At 36.8% G+C, this 14,914-nt stretch overlaps 1 long non-coding RNA gene across 1 annotated transcript; it reads left to right on the forward strand.

Moving 5' to 3' along the window:
* The first annotated feature begins 3,450 nt into the window (after window positions 1-3,450).
* Window positions 3,451-4,444, forward strand: LOC131636989 (uncharacterized). The gene is made up of 2 exons (XR_009294243.1): window positions 3,451-3,542; window positions 4,201-4,444. It is a non-coding gene; the product is annotated as an uncharacterized LOC131636989 (long non-coding RNA).
* The last annotated feature ends 10,470 nt before the right edge of the window (window positions 4,445-14,914 follow it).

Here is a 14,914-nt window from a genome sequence, read left to right on the forward strand (position 1 = left end):
TTATCCTAATAGGAAGAGAATGCCAACAAACCACGAAACAAGGTGTAATGGTCTCACGACCAGAGAAGAGGGTAAGGGATTCAGTTACGCGAGGGGAAGGTGCTAGCACCCCTCACGTCCGTCGTACTCGATGGGATCCACGCTTGTTAGCTAATCTATGGGTGTGTAAAAGTCTATGCCTAAAATTGAACTAGTATGCATGCAAAATATAGGGAAAAGAAAGTTTTGTACTCGCACGGCCCCTGCCCCGCTGCCTACGTATCCGTTTTACGGAATCAGAGGTACCGCAGCTCGGCTAACTAATTTCTGTTTGTTTTGTGTGTTTTAGGTGAACAAGTTACATTCGCATTCCGCTGCTCGTCCTTTGGAGTCTTACGCTTGGGAATGTAGCGAAAATAACAGGGTCTTAAGAAAAGAAAATCAAAGAGTGTGTTTGTGTTTTAAAAGATGTATGAGGGAAATCCTAAATTAATGGGGAAAGCTCGCTACCCATGTTGTCATACAGAGGGTGCAAGACTAAGCTAAACTAGAAACCTACAGGGAAAAGCGAAAGCAAACAAGAATATCAAACAAACGAGCTCGGCTCGTGCACACACACCTACAGGCGCAAGCCTTATAGTAGAAAAGCGGTCCTGCCATAGCCAAGGGGGGCGTATCACCCGAGTTAACCACGCATCAGACCTAGGAGATATGAATCCTTAACTGCGACATTGTATTACCGGGGCAAGGAGGAGCAGAGGCAAATCGGCGCATGCATACATCGAGCGTCAATGTCGGTCGACGTGAGCTAAGAAACATGAGGATTCGACTGTATGGTCCTATCACTTGACATACTCGATAACAGGATCTTTGGCTAGTTCAAAAGCAAGCAACGTGTGGCGTACGCTAACTGAACGGACTCGATGAGACTGGGTGGGGGTTGATTATGAACCCTCTCTGCATGCCTTCCATGAGGACTTAACGGTGTGTCTGTAAAGAGGTCTTATCACACCGTGACTCTCTGCCTCAAAGCACAAATATAAACACACCGACAAATATAGAACCTCCGGCACACGCCTAAGAGGATTTCCATATGCAAGATGTGTAAGACCCATAGAAGTACAATAGCATGAATTATAATTTGAGAATATTAAATAGTATTATGCTATTTTATTTTATCGATTTTCTATTTAATCGTCGGTTTTGATCAATTCTGTTGAAAATGTGCTACGTGTGAATCAGAGTTTTAAAATTGGCACAATCATTATATTAGTTTTAAATGTTTCTATCGTGTTGAAATTTCAAAAATAAAGTATCAAGAAAACAAGAAAAATATACCCATCTTTTAAATTTTTACTGACTTCGATCGTCATCAAAATTTAAATAGGAATTTTATAGGCCGAATGATCGAACCAATTCGACACTATCAAAAAATTAGCGGGCAAAATATTTAGAGTTTCGACATGTATCAAAGTATTTTATTGATTTATGTTACGCGCATATCGCGTTGGTAAGCTCGTTTTATTTTTTGACACCGTTTGCGGCCACATGTTTACCTGCCAGAGCCTGTTTAACCGTGTATTTTTATTTATGATTTTGATCATTGTGAATCTATTTTATATAACTTTATTTCGCGTAGATCATTTAAATATGTTCATTTTTATTTTTCGATCAAATGCACGTTCGACTATTATTCGTTTCGGTACCTTTTTCCATTTATATTTCGTTTCAATCAAAATATCTAGATATTTGTTTGGGTTATTATTATTTTAATACTATGAGTAGAGAGAATTAAGTGTGGAGATTTGATCCACATGTCTTCTCCTTTAAATCCAATGGATGGTATAATTTTAGACTTTCTATTTAAAGACTCATTCTATTCCTTCATCTTCTCACTCACGTAAAACTCTTCCACCCTATTTCTTTCTTTCATTTTTATTACTCCCTCCATCTCATAATAAGTGTCTCATTTGCATTTTTTCTGTCTCAAATTAATTGTCTATTTACAATTCCAATCATCAATCATTATTATTTTTCTACTATTATACCCCTATTTATTAACTTTCACGTTATTCAACTACTATTAATAGGGGTATTCTAGTAAATGACATTAACTTTTTTACTAAAACCAACACATCCAATCATTTTCTTAAAAACCGCGCATTGCTCAAATAAGATATTTATTATGAGACGGTGGGAGTATCTGTTAAGAGATAATGAAAACAATTTAAGTGTTGGGAGATCATGAGAGTTTCTAACAAATAGTTGTTTGGAATTGCTTGTTGAAACTAGTAGCACCATTAAAATTGTAAGTCCCCAATTCTTCTTTTCTATTCCATTAAAATTTGATAATTGAGGTCCCATTGTTTCAATTTTTAAAATTAAGATGCTTGTTGTTTTAATAGGTGACCTTTTTTTTTTTTTTAACAAGTTTTAATAGGTGACCTTGAGTTGAAATATAGAAATCTTTTATGCATGACCAAAGGTTTGGACTTTTCCACGTTACATGCCTTGTCCCTTTTGTAGACAATACCTTATTTTAAATTGCAAATAGACTCATAATACTATAGTTAATTTCTATTGAAATTGTATTATATAAAATCAAAGATATAATAAGATTACGACTATTTTATAAATGAAATTATATAATGATTTAATCTAAATTAAAATAAAAAATAATATTCTTACAGAATTTCTAATTTAAAGAAGACTAATTTTAAGTTCATAAAATTATATTTTTAAACTTGTGTTATAATTTAAAATATCATTTAATTATGTTTAGAAATAAAATGTCAGAATCCGTTTTGGTTAGCAGTATCAAATTATCGGAGATTGAACCATTAGTTTGTATATCAACTATTATCCCATGTCTATCAAATAAAATAAAATATTTATAGTTTTATTCTATTCTAAATAAAGGTTAATTTTATTTTGAAATATGTTTCAAAAAGAGAGTTATGATGGCTAAAAATTTTAAGATCGAAATAGTTTATTATTTTGAATAAGAAATACTATTCTTATTTCTAATTTATAGTCTTTTTATGATATTTGATTTCATCATTTGGACTAAATATTTGGAGAATAATAATAATTAGTGATTTTATCTTCAGTCTCAAACGGTATCTTTATATTATTATAAATAAACTTTATTCCCTTGCATATTTAACATTGATTTATTTTAATAATTTTAATCAACTATGAACAAAAGTATTAGAAAAATAATGTTTATGACAACATCATAATACTATTTTAAACTAGTGAGTTATGAACTTTTCGCGTCAATGTTTTTTTATTTTTTTAAGAGAAAAATCAATTTCTATTTGAAAAGATATGTTTTTAATATAAAATGTTAGGTTAGTAAATCGGAAATAAAAAAATCTAAACCTAATTGATTAGGTAAGTGGCCAAAATAAAGTCTTAATTATGAAAGTAATTGGGTTAGTGTTAACTTAATTAAATTGTGTATTTTAAAAGGTTGAAAGTGTGAACTGGATAGAGACCTCGTCGAGAGAGACATACCGTTCTCATGTAGCGTAAGTTGAATGTGTTTGAAGCTTGCTAAGGTAAGGACACTTTCTAACGATATTATATGTGATTGAATGCATATGTGTTGGTATGAATGATGGTGTGCCCAATTGGGGATTTTGTGATAATTGCGTGTCCGACTGAGAATGTTTAATGTTGCGTGCCCAATTATGAATATGAGTTTATGCTGTGATGCTAAACTTGTGAATATACTTTCATATGATTTTGAATAAATATATGAATTGAATATTGAGAAATGTTCATGATGCATTTGCATATCTGTGCTCATACATATCATAGTACGTGTTGGCCAAGTGGGTCTTCACGGGGTGTGATTATCGGGAATGGATCCACCTTAATCCTGCGGGATTTATTGAGTCGATGCTAGTTAAGTTAAAGACTAGTCATCATGAGGAGATGCCTCATTGAGGAGATTGGCCACGAAATTAGTAGGAGATGCCTACGACTCTCTGCGGAGAGGTTAAATTCTGGAATTCATGCATGTGAGGAACCCGGTTAGGGGGATCACACCATGTAGAGTCTGCATTAGGCTATTGGTGAATTATTTTATTTATTGAAATAAATATTGTGACTGTTGTATATCATGTATTACTTGCATGTGTGTATTCTTTCATGTATGTTATTTTTAGATCGTGACCCTCTGCTATTATTCTGTTGTGGCTAACGACCACCCAGGCTGTTAGCAATTGGGGATAGTTAAGGTATCCTGGTGTCGTGAAGACTTGCAAGATGTGAATGTCTTTGGCTAGGAGTTCAAGATCAGCTTAGGGTTTTGTTTCAGAGTGTTGTCTGTGTTTGTTTGGGAAGTTTGTTGTTAAAGCTGAATGCTTAATTTGTGTGTGTGGTTTTGACCTTTACTTGTTGTCAAATACTCTGTACGCAATTATATTCAAGTGGTCAAATATTTTATGACCTTGGGCACTGCGTTGGGCCTATTTATGGAAAAGACTTAGACCGAAAAGCTCGTACTCTGATTTATCACTTTTATTATTCCTAAAAGGACAGTGGTCCATATTTTGTAAGGCATTAATTTTGAAAAAAAATACATTCGCGCCGTTAAAAATCGGGGTGTTACAAGATGCCTAATCCTACTTCTCATGCTATGAATGATGCGCGAAAGCGATAAAATGTGGGAAAAAGGTAAAATGAAACGAGATCAATACCAAATGGATTATGATCCGTAAATTACTGCAAATATTTAAGAAAGAAAACCTGAGATCCCGCGAGCGAGCTAGCAAAAGCAACAGGCAAACAATCAGCACACCGATTAAACGCATAGTCAAACAAGAAACAGCGCCGTGAAAATAAATCACACGCCGACATGTACGTCGAGCATAAACGCATCGTACACTTGCAAAGAAAACAAGCAATCCAAATTCCAAACAAAGCAAGTATAAAAGCAACAGGCGCATCTCACAGCCGAGAACGCGAATTGAGAAGAGATAATGTCGTGTCCCGCAAGTAAAGAAGAACACGAGTGAATAAGCGCCAATCAGAAGATGCCTTTGAAGCCTTGCATACTAGCACACAAGTTAGAGATAACAGAAACCGCAATCGGAATTGCGTTGGTGCTTTATAAATCACACTGAAAATTGATAACGAAATAAGAAATGAAAATGCGGTGAGAGGAAACCAACACCCACACAGAGCAGCAACTACGCACATAAGGAAACAAGCATAAATCGTATCGTAACAAGCAACAAACATCTGCAAGCGTACAAAACACAACTAGAAACAAAATATACGGGTTTTAAACGGAAATTTGACATTTAACACACTTTTTAAAAATAAACCGAATGAAAACAAGATAGCAATATGGAATAGCGCTCAAATGTTAACTAATTATGTACACAAGTATTATGGAAACCAAAGCAACTATTTACAAGTCAAAAGGTACACCGAAACGGCAAAATCCGGTAAAAATGGTAAAAACCAACTTTTTCGGAATGAAGGCAAAATTTTATGGTAAGCTAGAAACGTGCCATAGAACTCAAATATGCAGTCGGAATTTATTAAATCGGCTCGGAAGCACGATTTTCGAGATCGAGGCAGTAGCAAAAACGGTGAAAAAGTCAGCCGAATCTGAAAATAAACCTCACCAATAGCTCCAGAAATATTATTCTACTTGAGAAACATTATTCCCACGCGCAAAAACTCGAAGCAAATCAGAAGTTATGACAATTTTAGCAAAGCCGACACTACGTGCGCGTTATGGGAAATCTGGGAGAAAAACAATAAGCAACACATGTCAGAAAATTCCAGCACTTAAAGGAATTTATTAACATATGAGAAAGCATATTATCACTTAGAAACAACCAACAAATAACAAATTAAAGTTTAGGCCAAAATTGCTTCAAAAAGCTAAGTTTTCATGAGTTAGGAAAAGTGAAATGCAATGCAATTAACACCTAAAAAATGCTGCACTACAAGAACACTAAAACAGTCCCAAAAAGTTATAGAAACCACACATAATTACCAAGCAATGGCTCATGGAAATTGGCACATCAAAGTATATTATTAGAAAAAGCAAAAATAGCATGGAAACATGATTTTCAAGAATGCAACAACTACAATTCTCAACATTAAACTCACATCTCAAGCACTTAGTATTAACATGCTTCCAATTATCAAGAGACAAGTTATGAACACCAAGATCAACCAGCACCACTTTTATTCAACATTTCCAACAATTGGAGTTTCCAACAATTAACACCAAGCATTATTAAGTAGTAAGAACCAACCAACCAATTTTACATTCCAAAACTCACACAAACATTGCACCAATAGAATTTCCAGCATTATACACTTTTAACCAAGATTATTCTCATTCAAATTTATGCCTACAACATCAACAAACCAACATTAAATTTCCAGCACTATTACAAACTTGAATTATCAATAAAAAGACCACAAAATCATCACCAATTCATGAGTAAACCTCAACAATTAACCAGAACATCAACACTACTCATTATTCAATCAATTATAGTCAAAATAAGTCTCTCAATCGTTCCATCAAACACATAGTGTGCATCTTTTTGATTCAAGAATATTATCAACAATAACAACAATCAAACCACATAACAACATCAATGAACCTCATAAATCATCATCAACTCACATATCAAACTCAAATATCAACTCATATTCAACAATTCTTAACAAGTAGTGTTCATAATTCAAACAACATCATGATTCAATATCAAGTTCTAACAATTAATACTCATAATCAAGAAGAGCAAGAATCAAATTCAAGAATCATTACCGAATGTGCAAAGTGGAGTTTGTGAAGAGGTGTCGCAGTGGAGAGACGGAGGGAGCGCCAAAATCGCGCGTTGCACGGAGGTCGCCGGTGTCGCGGCATGGATAGACGGAGGCGGAGATCGTCGGAGCAGAGGCGGCGCAGTGGTGGTTGCATGGCGGCTGGGCAATCGGAGGATAGTGAGATTAATCTTGTAATTTTATCCTTCCATGTTCTTGATGATCTTCATATGTTCTTGAAGATAGTTAGAGATTTTGAGTATTTTGTGGTTTTTGATCTTTGAGAGTTGAGAGAGAATTGAGAGAAAAGTTTTACTATTTTTTTGGTGAATGGAAGTTATGAGAGAAAATAGTGTAAAATGGTTTGTATAGTGTTTGGTGAATTTCCCTAAATACCCTCGACGTATCTCTTTTTAGCTCGTTTTCGGGGAAATACGATTCGATGCGAAATTCGGAAACGAAACTAACGTCAATGTGAAGATGACCAAAATTATGGATCGTAGCCGCAAGAATCGTCTCAATGACGAGAAACGTCAGTTCATTTGGCGCGACAGTGCCGAATTTCGTAAGTACCGCTCAAAGAACGCGATCAAACTCATCCTTCGAATCGAAATCTGAATGAGCGTGTTTGACAAAGAATCGCAGCTAACAATATTTTAGAGAGAATTCCACTAGAATGGAATTCATACAATAAAAATCGAAGAAGTTATGAATTTTCAAACTCGCCACGACGTACCCGAAAACATACTTTTTGCTGAAAAATCATGACGCTCTTCAAAATTCAGGGAATTTTTGGTGCATAATTGATCTTTTTCCCGAACATATGAAATGTCAAGAATAATGAGACGAAGCTACAGTTAAAAAATGAGCTGAATCGAGCGAGCAGATTGTGAGATATGAATTTTTTAGCGTCCAAAAACTTGCGGTTCAACACCATTTTTCACCGTAAACACTCAGATAATTTGCGAGTTTCAGGACCTTCTTCATAGAATACATTGTTGAACCTGTCATACCCCAAAATTTGCTCGATCATTTCTGGTCTAATAATTTATCAAGGGAATTAAAATTAAGAGTCATGAGATTTAACATTTATATTGTTAAATCCATTCTCTTACAAATTGGAATAGGGGTGTGGATAACAGGTATTTTAGGACCCAAACAGTTGAGCCCAATTACTACAAGGGTGCTATCATTTTTGGATATAATTGCTTTTTACTAACATTTTATCTTTTATTATTATTACTTTATTAACTGTTATTATCTATTGCAGCTTTATTTACTAACATTACTATTCAATATTATTAGGATTATTAGTATAATTATAATTATTATTATTAACCTTAATATTAGTCTTATTAGGATTTTTTATTAAATTAATTGGGCAATAGGCCCATTGAGAGTAGAAAACCCTAAGTATAGCATTATAAATAGATAAGTTTTCTAACAATTAGTGGAGGCCAACTCCAACCACTAACCCTATTCTAGAATCAATACGTACAATACACAAGGAAGCCATTTTTTACTAACAATTCACTTTTGTTTCAGACTGTAAATATCCCTCCCACTAACCCTGATTCTCTAATCTGAAGCAAAATAAGACCTTTTTTCGTTCACGTAAAGTTTGTACATATATTGTACATTTTGTAAAACACTCAAGGGCAACCACTTGTATTGTTTTCACTAACATACAGACAAAAAAGGAAGACTAGGGAGCACGTTTTGAGAACGAATCCGTATACTTCATCATCAGGACAAGACTGCCTCACGCCGATACCCAACAGTGGGAACCACCGCACTACGCCCAGCGACCACCGCCGGTAGCTCCTCTATCCGCAACCAATCACCGCGGTTACCGTCTAGCCGCCGCGACATGAGACAAGCCCATCGGAGTCCGGCGCAAACCGCCACCGCACACACGCAGATGAACAACACCGCCTACGGTTCACACACCGCCGCTGCAGCATCGTCCCTTCACCTTCACACGCAAAACACCGCACACACGCAGGACCAAACCGCTACAACACACAGCATCACAACCGCGAGATTTCCGATGCACTCGCCGTCGCCGCTGACCCTCGAGTCCTTGAGCAATCTCCGCCGTGAATCTTATGCAGGTCCAGTTTCTCCACTTTCCATTTTCTTTTGATTTTGAAAGCTTTGTTTATGGTTGTTTTGCTTGATGGTAATTCAAATTCTTGATATTTGGGAGAAAACAAATAAGGAAGAAGATAGAAATATGGTGGTTTGGTGAACAAAAGAAAAAGCTGAGATCTGGAAATATATGCTCGTTTTCATTTGGTCCTCATATTAAATATTTTTATTTTTATATAATCGCCACGTGTCGGCATGCTATTGGAAAAAGGGTTTGAAAAGTCAAGATAAGATTTGAACTCACACTAGGGAGATACCGCCTCATATTTGTTGCTGTTATCTTTATGATATTTTTTTTATTTTGTAAATTTCATTATATTTTGGATTTAAGACGTTGGACAATTATTTTGTCTTATAGATTCCATTGACTTAATTTACCCCCTTGCATCCGTTTGGCCCCGAATGTATTTTTGGGCCAATTTCTTTTGCTAATAAAACACCTCAATTAACATAGAAATAAAATACACCCCACGATAGAAAAATAGAAATTAATTTATTTATATATATATATATATTAATATTAACTTTCATTTAGTTGATTTATGAATTTTCTCTTCGATTCGATTATATCTAATAGTCGCATTGGTGAGAAATAAAATAATTAAAATAACAATTTATTCGGTTAAGTGGTTTCGACTATCTTATTTGTCGCGATGATTAACCTTTCTATTTTCCATACTTCAATTCATTATCCTTTTTAATCGAATCAATCGATTGCGAGGGGTAATGATACAAATTAAATCATACAAATTATTAAAAAATATCCTAATTCGTTATCAGTAATAATCAAATCAATTGATTAAAATTGGTAACGGTGCAACTTCAAATCTGTTAACTATGGCGATTGAATCTATTGATCGTCGCGGTTAATAGTGCATACTAAAATCAGGATTGTACGCCCAAACATCAAAAATACACTAAACCACGATACTACAGAAAATTACCCCTTCAAACACTGCGATGTTCATAACTACGATAAGGTAATTCAAAATACCTTCGAACATTCGCATTTCAAAACAACTTCAAAACAACTTCAAATACATTCATAATTCTAATTCTAAGGCGTACAATCCTGTCCCCGAACTACGTTGACTCTGATTCTCCATAAGGAGATACGTAGGCACTTGGCAACAAGGCGAGTCCCCTTCCCAAAAATCTCAATTTTTCCCCTTATTCAATTCTTTAGTTATAAAACCTTAACTTTTAGCCATAAAACTTGACCCTTAGATTCAAAGCCAATAGGAAAGGGTTGAGGGTGCCTAACACCTTCCCTCGACCTGAATATAGTATCTTACCCTGATCTCTATACTGCGTAGGGTTTCCTATTCGCCCTTCAGAATAGGTGGCGACTCTCTAAGTTAAAATTTTAGGCAGGTTGCTACAGCCGGCGACTCTGCTGGGACAACCATAACGGTGAATTACTATGTTCCTATAGGTTTTAGGTTTTGGCAGGGTTTAGGTTTGGCGCATTTTAGGGTTTGGCAAACCTGCCATTTTTCAGGGTTTGGGGGAAGGTCCATCTTTTAAAAAAATATATATATAAAATTTTATTTTTTTTAATTTTTTATTTATTTTATTTATCTATGATTTCATCTATTTAAATCATTTAAAGTATTTATCTGTTTGTTTAAATAATATCTGTTTATTTAAATATTTGTTGTGTATCGCATTTTAAATTGCAAGCGGCTGGAGTTCGAGGTTAGTTTTAAATATTTAAATTTTATTTATTTATTTATCTTCCTTTGCAATTTCATTACTGCAGTTTAATTAAATATTTATTTAAATGAATATTTTTTGCTATTTTTCTATTATATCTGTTGGGTTATTATACATTGTTGTTAAACCCTAAGTGTGGGAGTTAACTTTGAGATCAATAGGGGAGTATGAATCTCCTACGAGTCTCATTGATAACTCCACTCGGAGTGGGTTGAGTATTCGGAAAGGTCCAAAACGAGGCTTGACTTTGTTGAGGGCTGGACTGGATACTTGGCTGATCTCTCCGAGAACCTACCCCAAAAATTCGAACCTCATGGATAAAATGAGTTGTTCTAAAATCCAAAGAGACAAAAAATCTCGGAGGCTACGAACGACCCCATGAGACCTTCTAGAACCCCCTATAAAAAGGTTGGCTCCCAAGAGCCGCTACGTCGAACCTATGAACCTAGGACTTTTGTGCTGCTGTGCTCTTTATGTTTGCAATTTATATACTTCGAATATCTATGCGTTTCGATTTTGCAGGTATCCCCACGTGGTCCCTAGCCTGTAGGGACTCTAATTTCTAAAGACCATGTCTTTCCCACGAAGGACATCACCATCTATGCATCCCCTAGCCTGTGGGGATTTTATTTTTATATCCTTGTATTCTTACAACTACGCGTCCGTCCCACGAAGGACATTTCCATTAACGCACGTCAATTGGCCTCTCGATGGCCATGCGATCTAGTGACTGTCTCGAACGGTCACCTCGTGCCTACACCTACGCACTCCCTAGCCTATAGGGATTTTCTTTCACGCTCGTGTGTTTTCACGACGACGCGTCCTTCCCCGAAGGACAACTTCATTAGCATGCGTTCGATTGGCCTCTCGATGGCTATGAAATCTAGTGACTGTCCTGAACGGTCACTCCATGCTTATTCCCGCGCACCCTCTAACTTGTAGGGTTTGGATCTCCATTTACACATCACATCCCTAGCCTGTAGGGATTTCTCTTCGTCCATATCGTCCTTAGATAGGTTGTGTTCCGCATAGAGAACCTTCCCACGAGGGACAAAGTCATTGGTACACATTGATTGGCCTCTCGATGACCATGAGATTTAGTGACTGTCTTGAACGGTCACTAGCCGCTATCTTCTGCATACTCTCGAATCCAAGGGATTTCCCTTAGCGTGTCATAACATTTACCCTGCAAAGATTCCAAGAGGGTCTAATGTCGCCTCTAAGGCTGTCCCTGGGATCATATGTTACACGTCTGCATTGCATACAAGGAGTCCCGCATACCCATGCATTCGCATTTTAATGCAATCATACATTTGCATCTACATTTGCATTTCTATCTTCACCCGCATCCACACCTATCGCGCTAGCCGATTTCCCGAGGATTACAAAGAAAAGAAATCAGAGGATCATAAAACTATGGAGAAAGGAGGGATGAGCCTTACTAAGAAAAAGAGGATGCCTTTCGCCATGCCAGTCGCATGTCCATGCCTTGTCATAACATGATTATAAATACAATAAAGGTTGTCATCGAGCAAGGATTAGTTCAACAAAGATTTCCCTCATAGATACACTCAAGATGTATCTAGTCATAAAGGGGTTCATCTTAGAACATATCAAATTTACAAGGACGCTCTACGATAACCTAGGAGCAAGGGTCAGTCCAACTGGGGCAATACCCTGAGCAAAGATGCATAACTACGATGGAGAGAATTCGACATATGTCAGCCCCACACCAAGAAAAAAGGGTCATAGGTGATACTATCCTTAGGAAAAAGCAAAAGAGGTTCAGTCAAAGGAAACTCATGAAGTTCCGATACGACGAAAACCCACCGCTAACGATTTATTCCCGCCAGGTTTGACATGTCCAAAAAAATTTTTCGAGGTTGCCCTCACTTCTACAAGTTTGAGAATCTAAGGAGTGAAACAAGGTTAGTGGATCTACAAAGGAGGTTATCCCTAGGATCAATAGGTGTTTACCGTGCTCACAATTTCAATCCTTACGACCGCTAAGTGTTACTCAAGATAAAAGTTGTACCTTCGGATTAGTAATTCTAATGGGACAACCATGCGGGTTTTGGAGTCAATTCATTCACTCACTACCATGACTTTCCAGTCACACACTTCTATTTTTAGGGTTATTAACAAACTTGAGGGAGAATGACGAATACAAATGACTAAGTCCAGCTAAACGTATGCTATCAAGGTAAGACCAAGCCGAGGATGTACAGGCATTGTTTCCATTCCCAAACAGTGGAGATATAAGGATGTTAATCCCTCGTTACCCCCTCGAGCCAGGAGTTGGAGTTTGTTTCTACTTTTCAAAAGAGCCTTGATTTTAACCAGGGGCAGGGTAGATGTCAACTAATTCGATGATGTATTTTGGTTGCCAAGAGAATCAGTCAATCCAAGCATAAGGTTCAAGCATATCTTCTTCCTCGCATTCATCCAAGATTGAGGAAGCAATGGAGGTAACATTTACAACACCTTCTTCCCCATTACACCATTCAAGATCGAGGAAGTATCGAAGGCGAAGCTTACAAATCAAAATCGACATGGCAGTCACAACATTCAATATCCAAGGATCAAGTACTTCAAAAGGAGCATTCGAAAGAAAAAGGAGAAAAACGCCCGCTAAGTCAAAATGGAAAATTCCATGAAAACAAAAGAACGACTTAGGCAAAAATTAGGGCATCCCGATGGATCAAACTCAAGGAGTTGGTTCATGCAAAAATAAGGGGAAAACAAAGGCGAACTACAAAGGATGATCTTGTGACTGCTAAACCATCAAAAGCTTCACATCAATGCTTGGATCTTTACAACATTTTTCATCAGTGCTTGGATCTCTACTAGGGCTTCTGCTCAACATCAAAACCAAAACAATTCTCTTGTAAACAAAGCACTTTCATTGGATTAGGCAAATTTTTAGGATCTGGAGAACATCAAGGAGAAAGGGGTGGGTTAAATAAATTTTGAGCCTTATATCCATTGTTTCTTAAAACATGAACCAGGCCAAGTTACAACATTCAAAAGTCCTAATTGAGGCAAGGTTAACTATGAAAGCATATTAAGCAGGATTTGTTATACTGACTCCTACGTTTGTTAAAACCATCTCTAACCACTGTGCTTCTTCAAGCATTCTTTTCAAAACAATCCAGTCCTAATTCATAACGGACTTCGATTTCAAAACTTGCATACACATTGCATTGGAGTTACTTCTCAAAGGGTACAACGTCATCTGCGAGTATACACTTAGCATCGAAGAAATCTCGAAATTGGTTTAATCAAAGGTGAGCATTTCTAATAAAGACCCTGGAGTAGGGGGAACCGCATCTAGAGGGTTCTCCTAAACAGGGGCAAAATTTTTTTTCAAGGATCACAGGGGCATACAATCAAACATCCTATCAACTAGGGGCACTCTTCCTAAGGTTCAATCGACTTAATGCGCATCTCGAAGCAATAACAAACAGGGGCACGTCAAACATGGGGAGAATTCAAATTCAAAAGGATAGAACACTATGGATAGTCCTCCATATCACAGAGATCAAGGGCATACCCTTCAACCCAAACGTCGAAGCATACGACAAGGTTATTTCTCGGGGCACTTCCTTCATGACATGGCAATCAGGGGCATCTTTTCCCACTAAACACGGGGGCATGGGGTATCAAACCCATAAGGCAAACAATTCAAAGGTTAAAGGTGTGGAGAACCTCTAAAGGTTAAAGGCGTGAAGAACCTCAAAAGGTAAAAAGCGTGGAGTAATTCAAAAGAGCCAAACTGGGGCAAGACGAACAACAAAAGGAAAAGGCGTTCTCGCACTTTACAACCTTGAACAAATATTTCTCCTAACTACGATCATCAAAGTTCAAAAACAGGTATCGGGGAACCGCGCTAGCATCACACCCCACCTTATCAAACAAACATGCAACTCCGGCGAGCTATATACGCTTTGGTTATTAATAACCTACCATGGGAGCATCATACAAATATATACAAATCATGCATTACATACATGGGTTGATTCATTACACCCCACCTCTTCAGGTAGTCTTTTTTAAGGCATTCGGTTTCTAACAACCTTTTCAGGTAGTCTTCTCTAAGACAAATCCTACGATCCTTTATAGGAACCTCTTCAGGTAGTCTTCTTTAAGATATTCTACAAACCTTTCTAGGTAGTCTTCTCTAAGACAACCATCGCTATTTCCAAGGGCCTTTTTAGGTAGTCTTCTTCAAGACAAATTGTCATCCTTTTCAGGAACCCCT

Source organism: Vicia villosa, unplaced genomic scaffold (assembly GCF_029867415.1).
Source record: "Vicia villosa cultivar HV-30 ecotype Madison, WI unplaced genomic scaffold, Vvil1.0 ctg.001882F_1_1, whole genome shotgun sequence".
Lineage (NCBI taxonomy): Eukaryota > Viridiplantae > Streptophyta > Magnoliopsida > Fabales > Fabaceae > Vicia > Vicia villosa.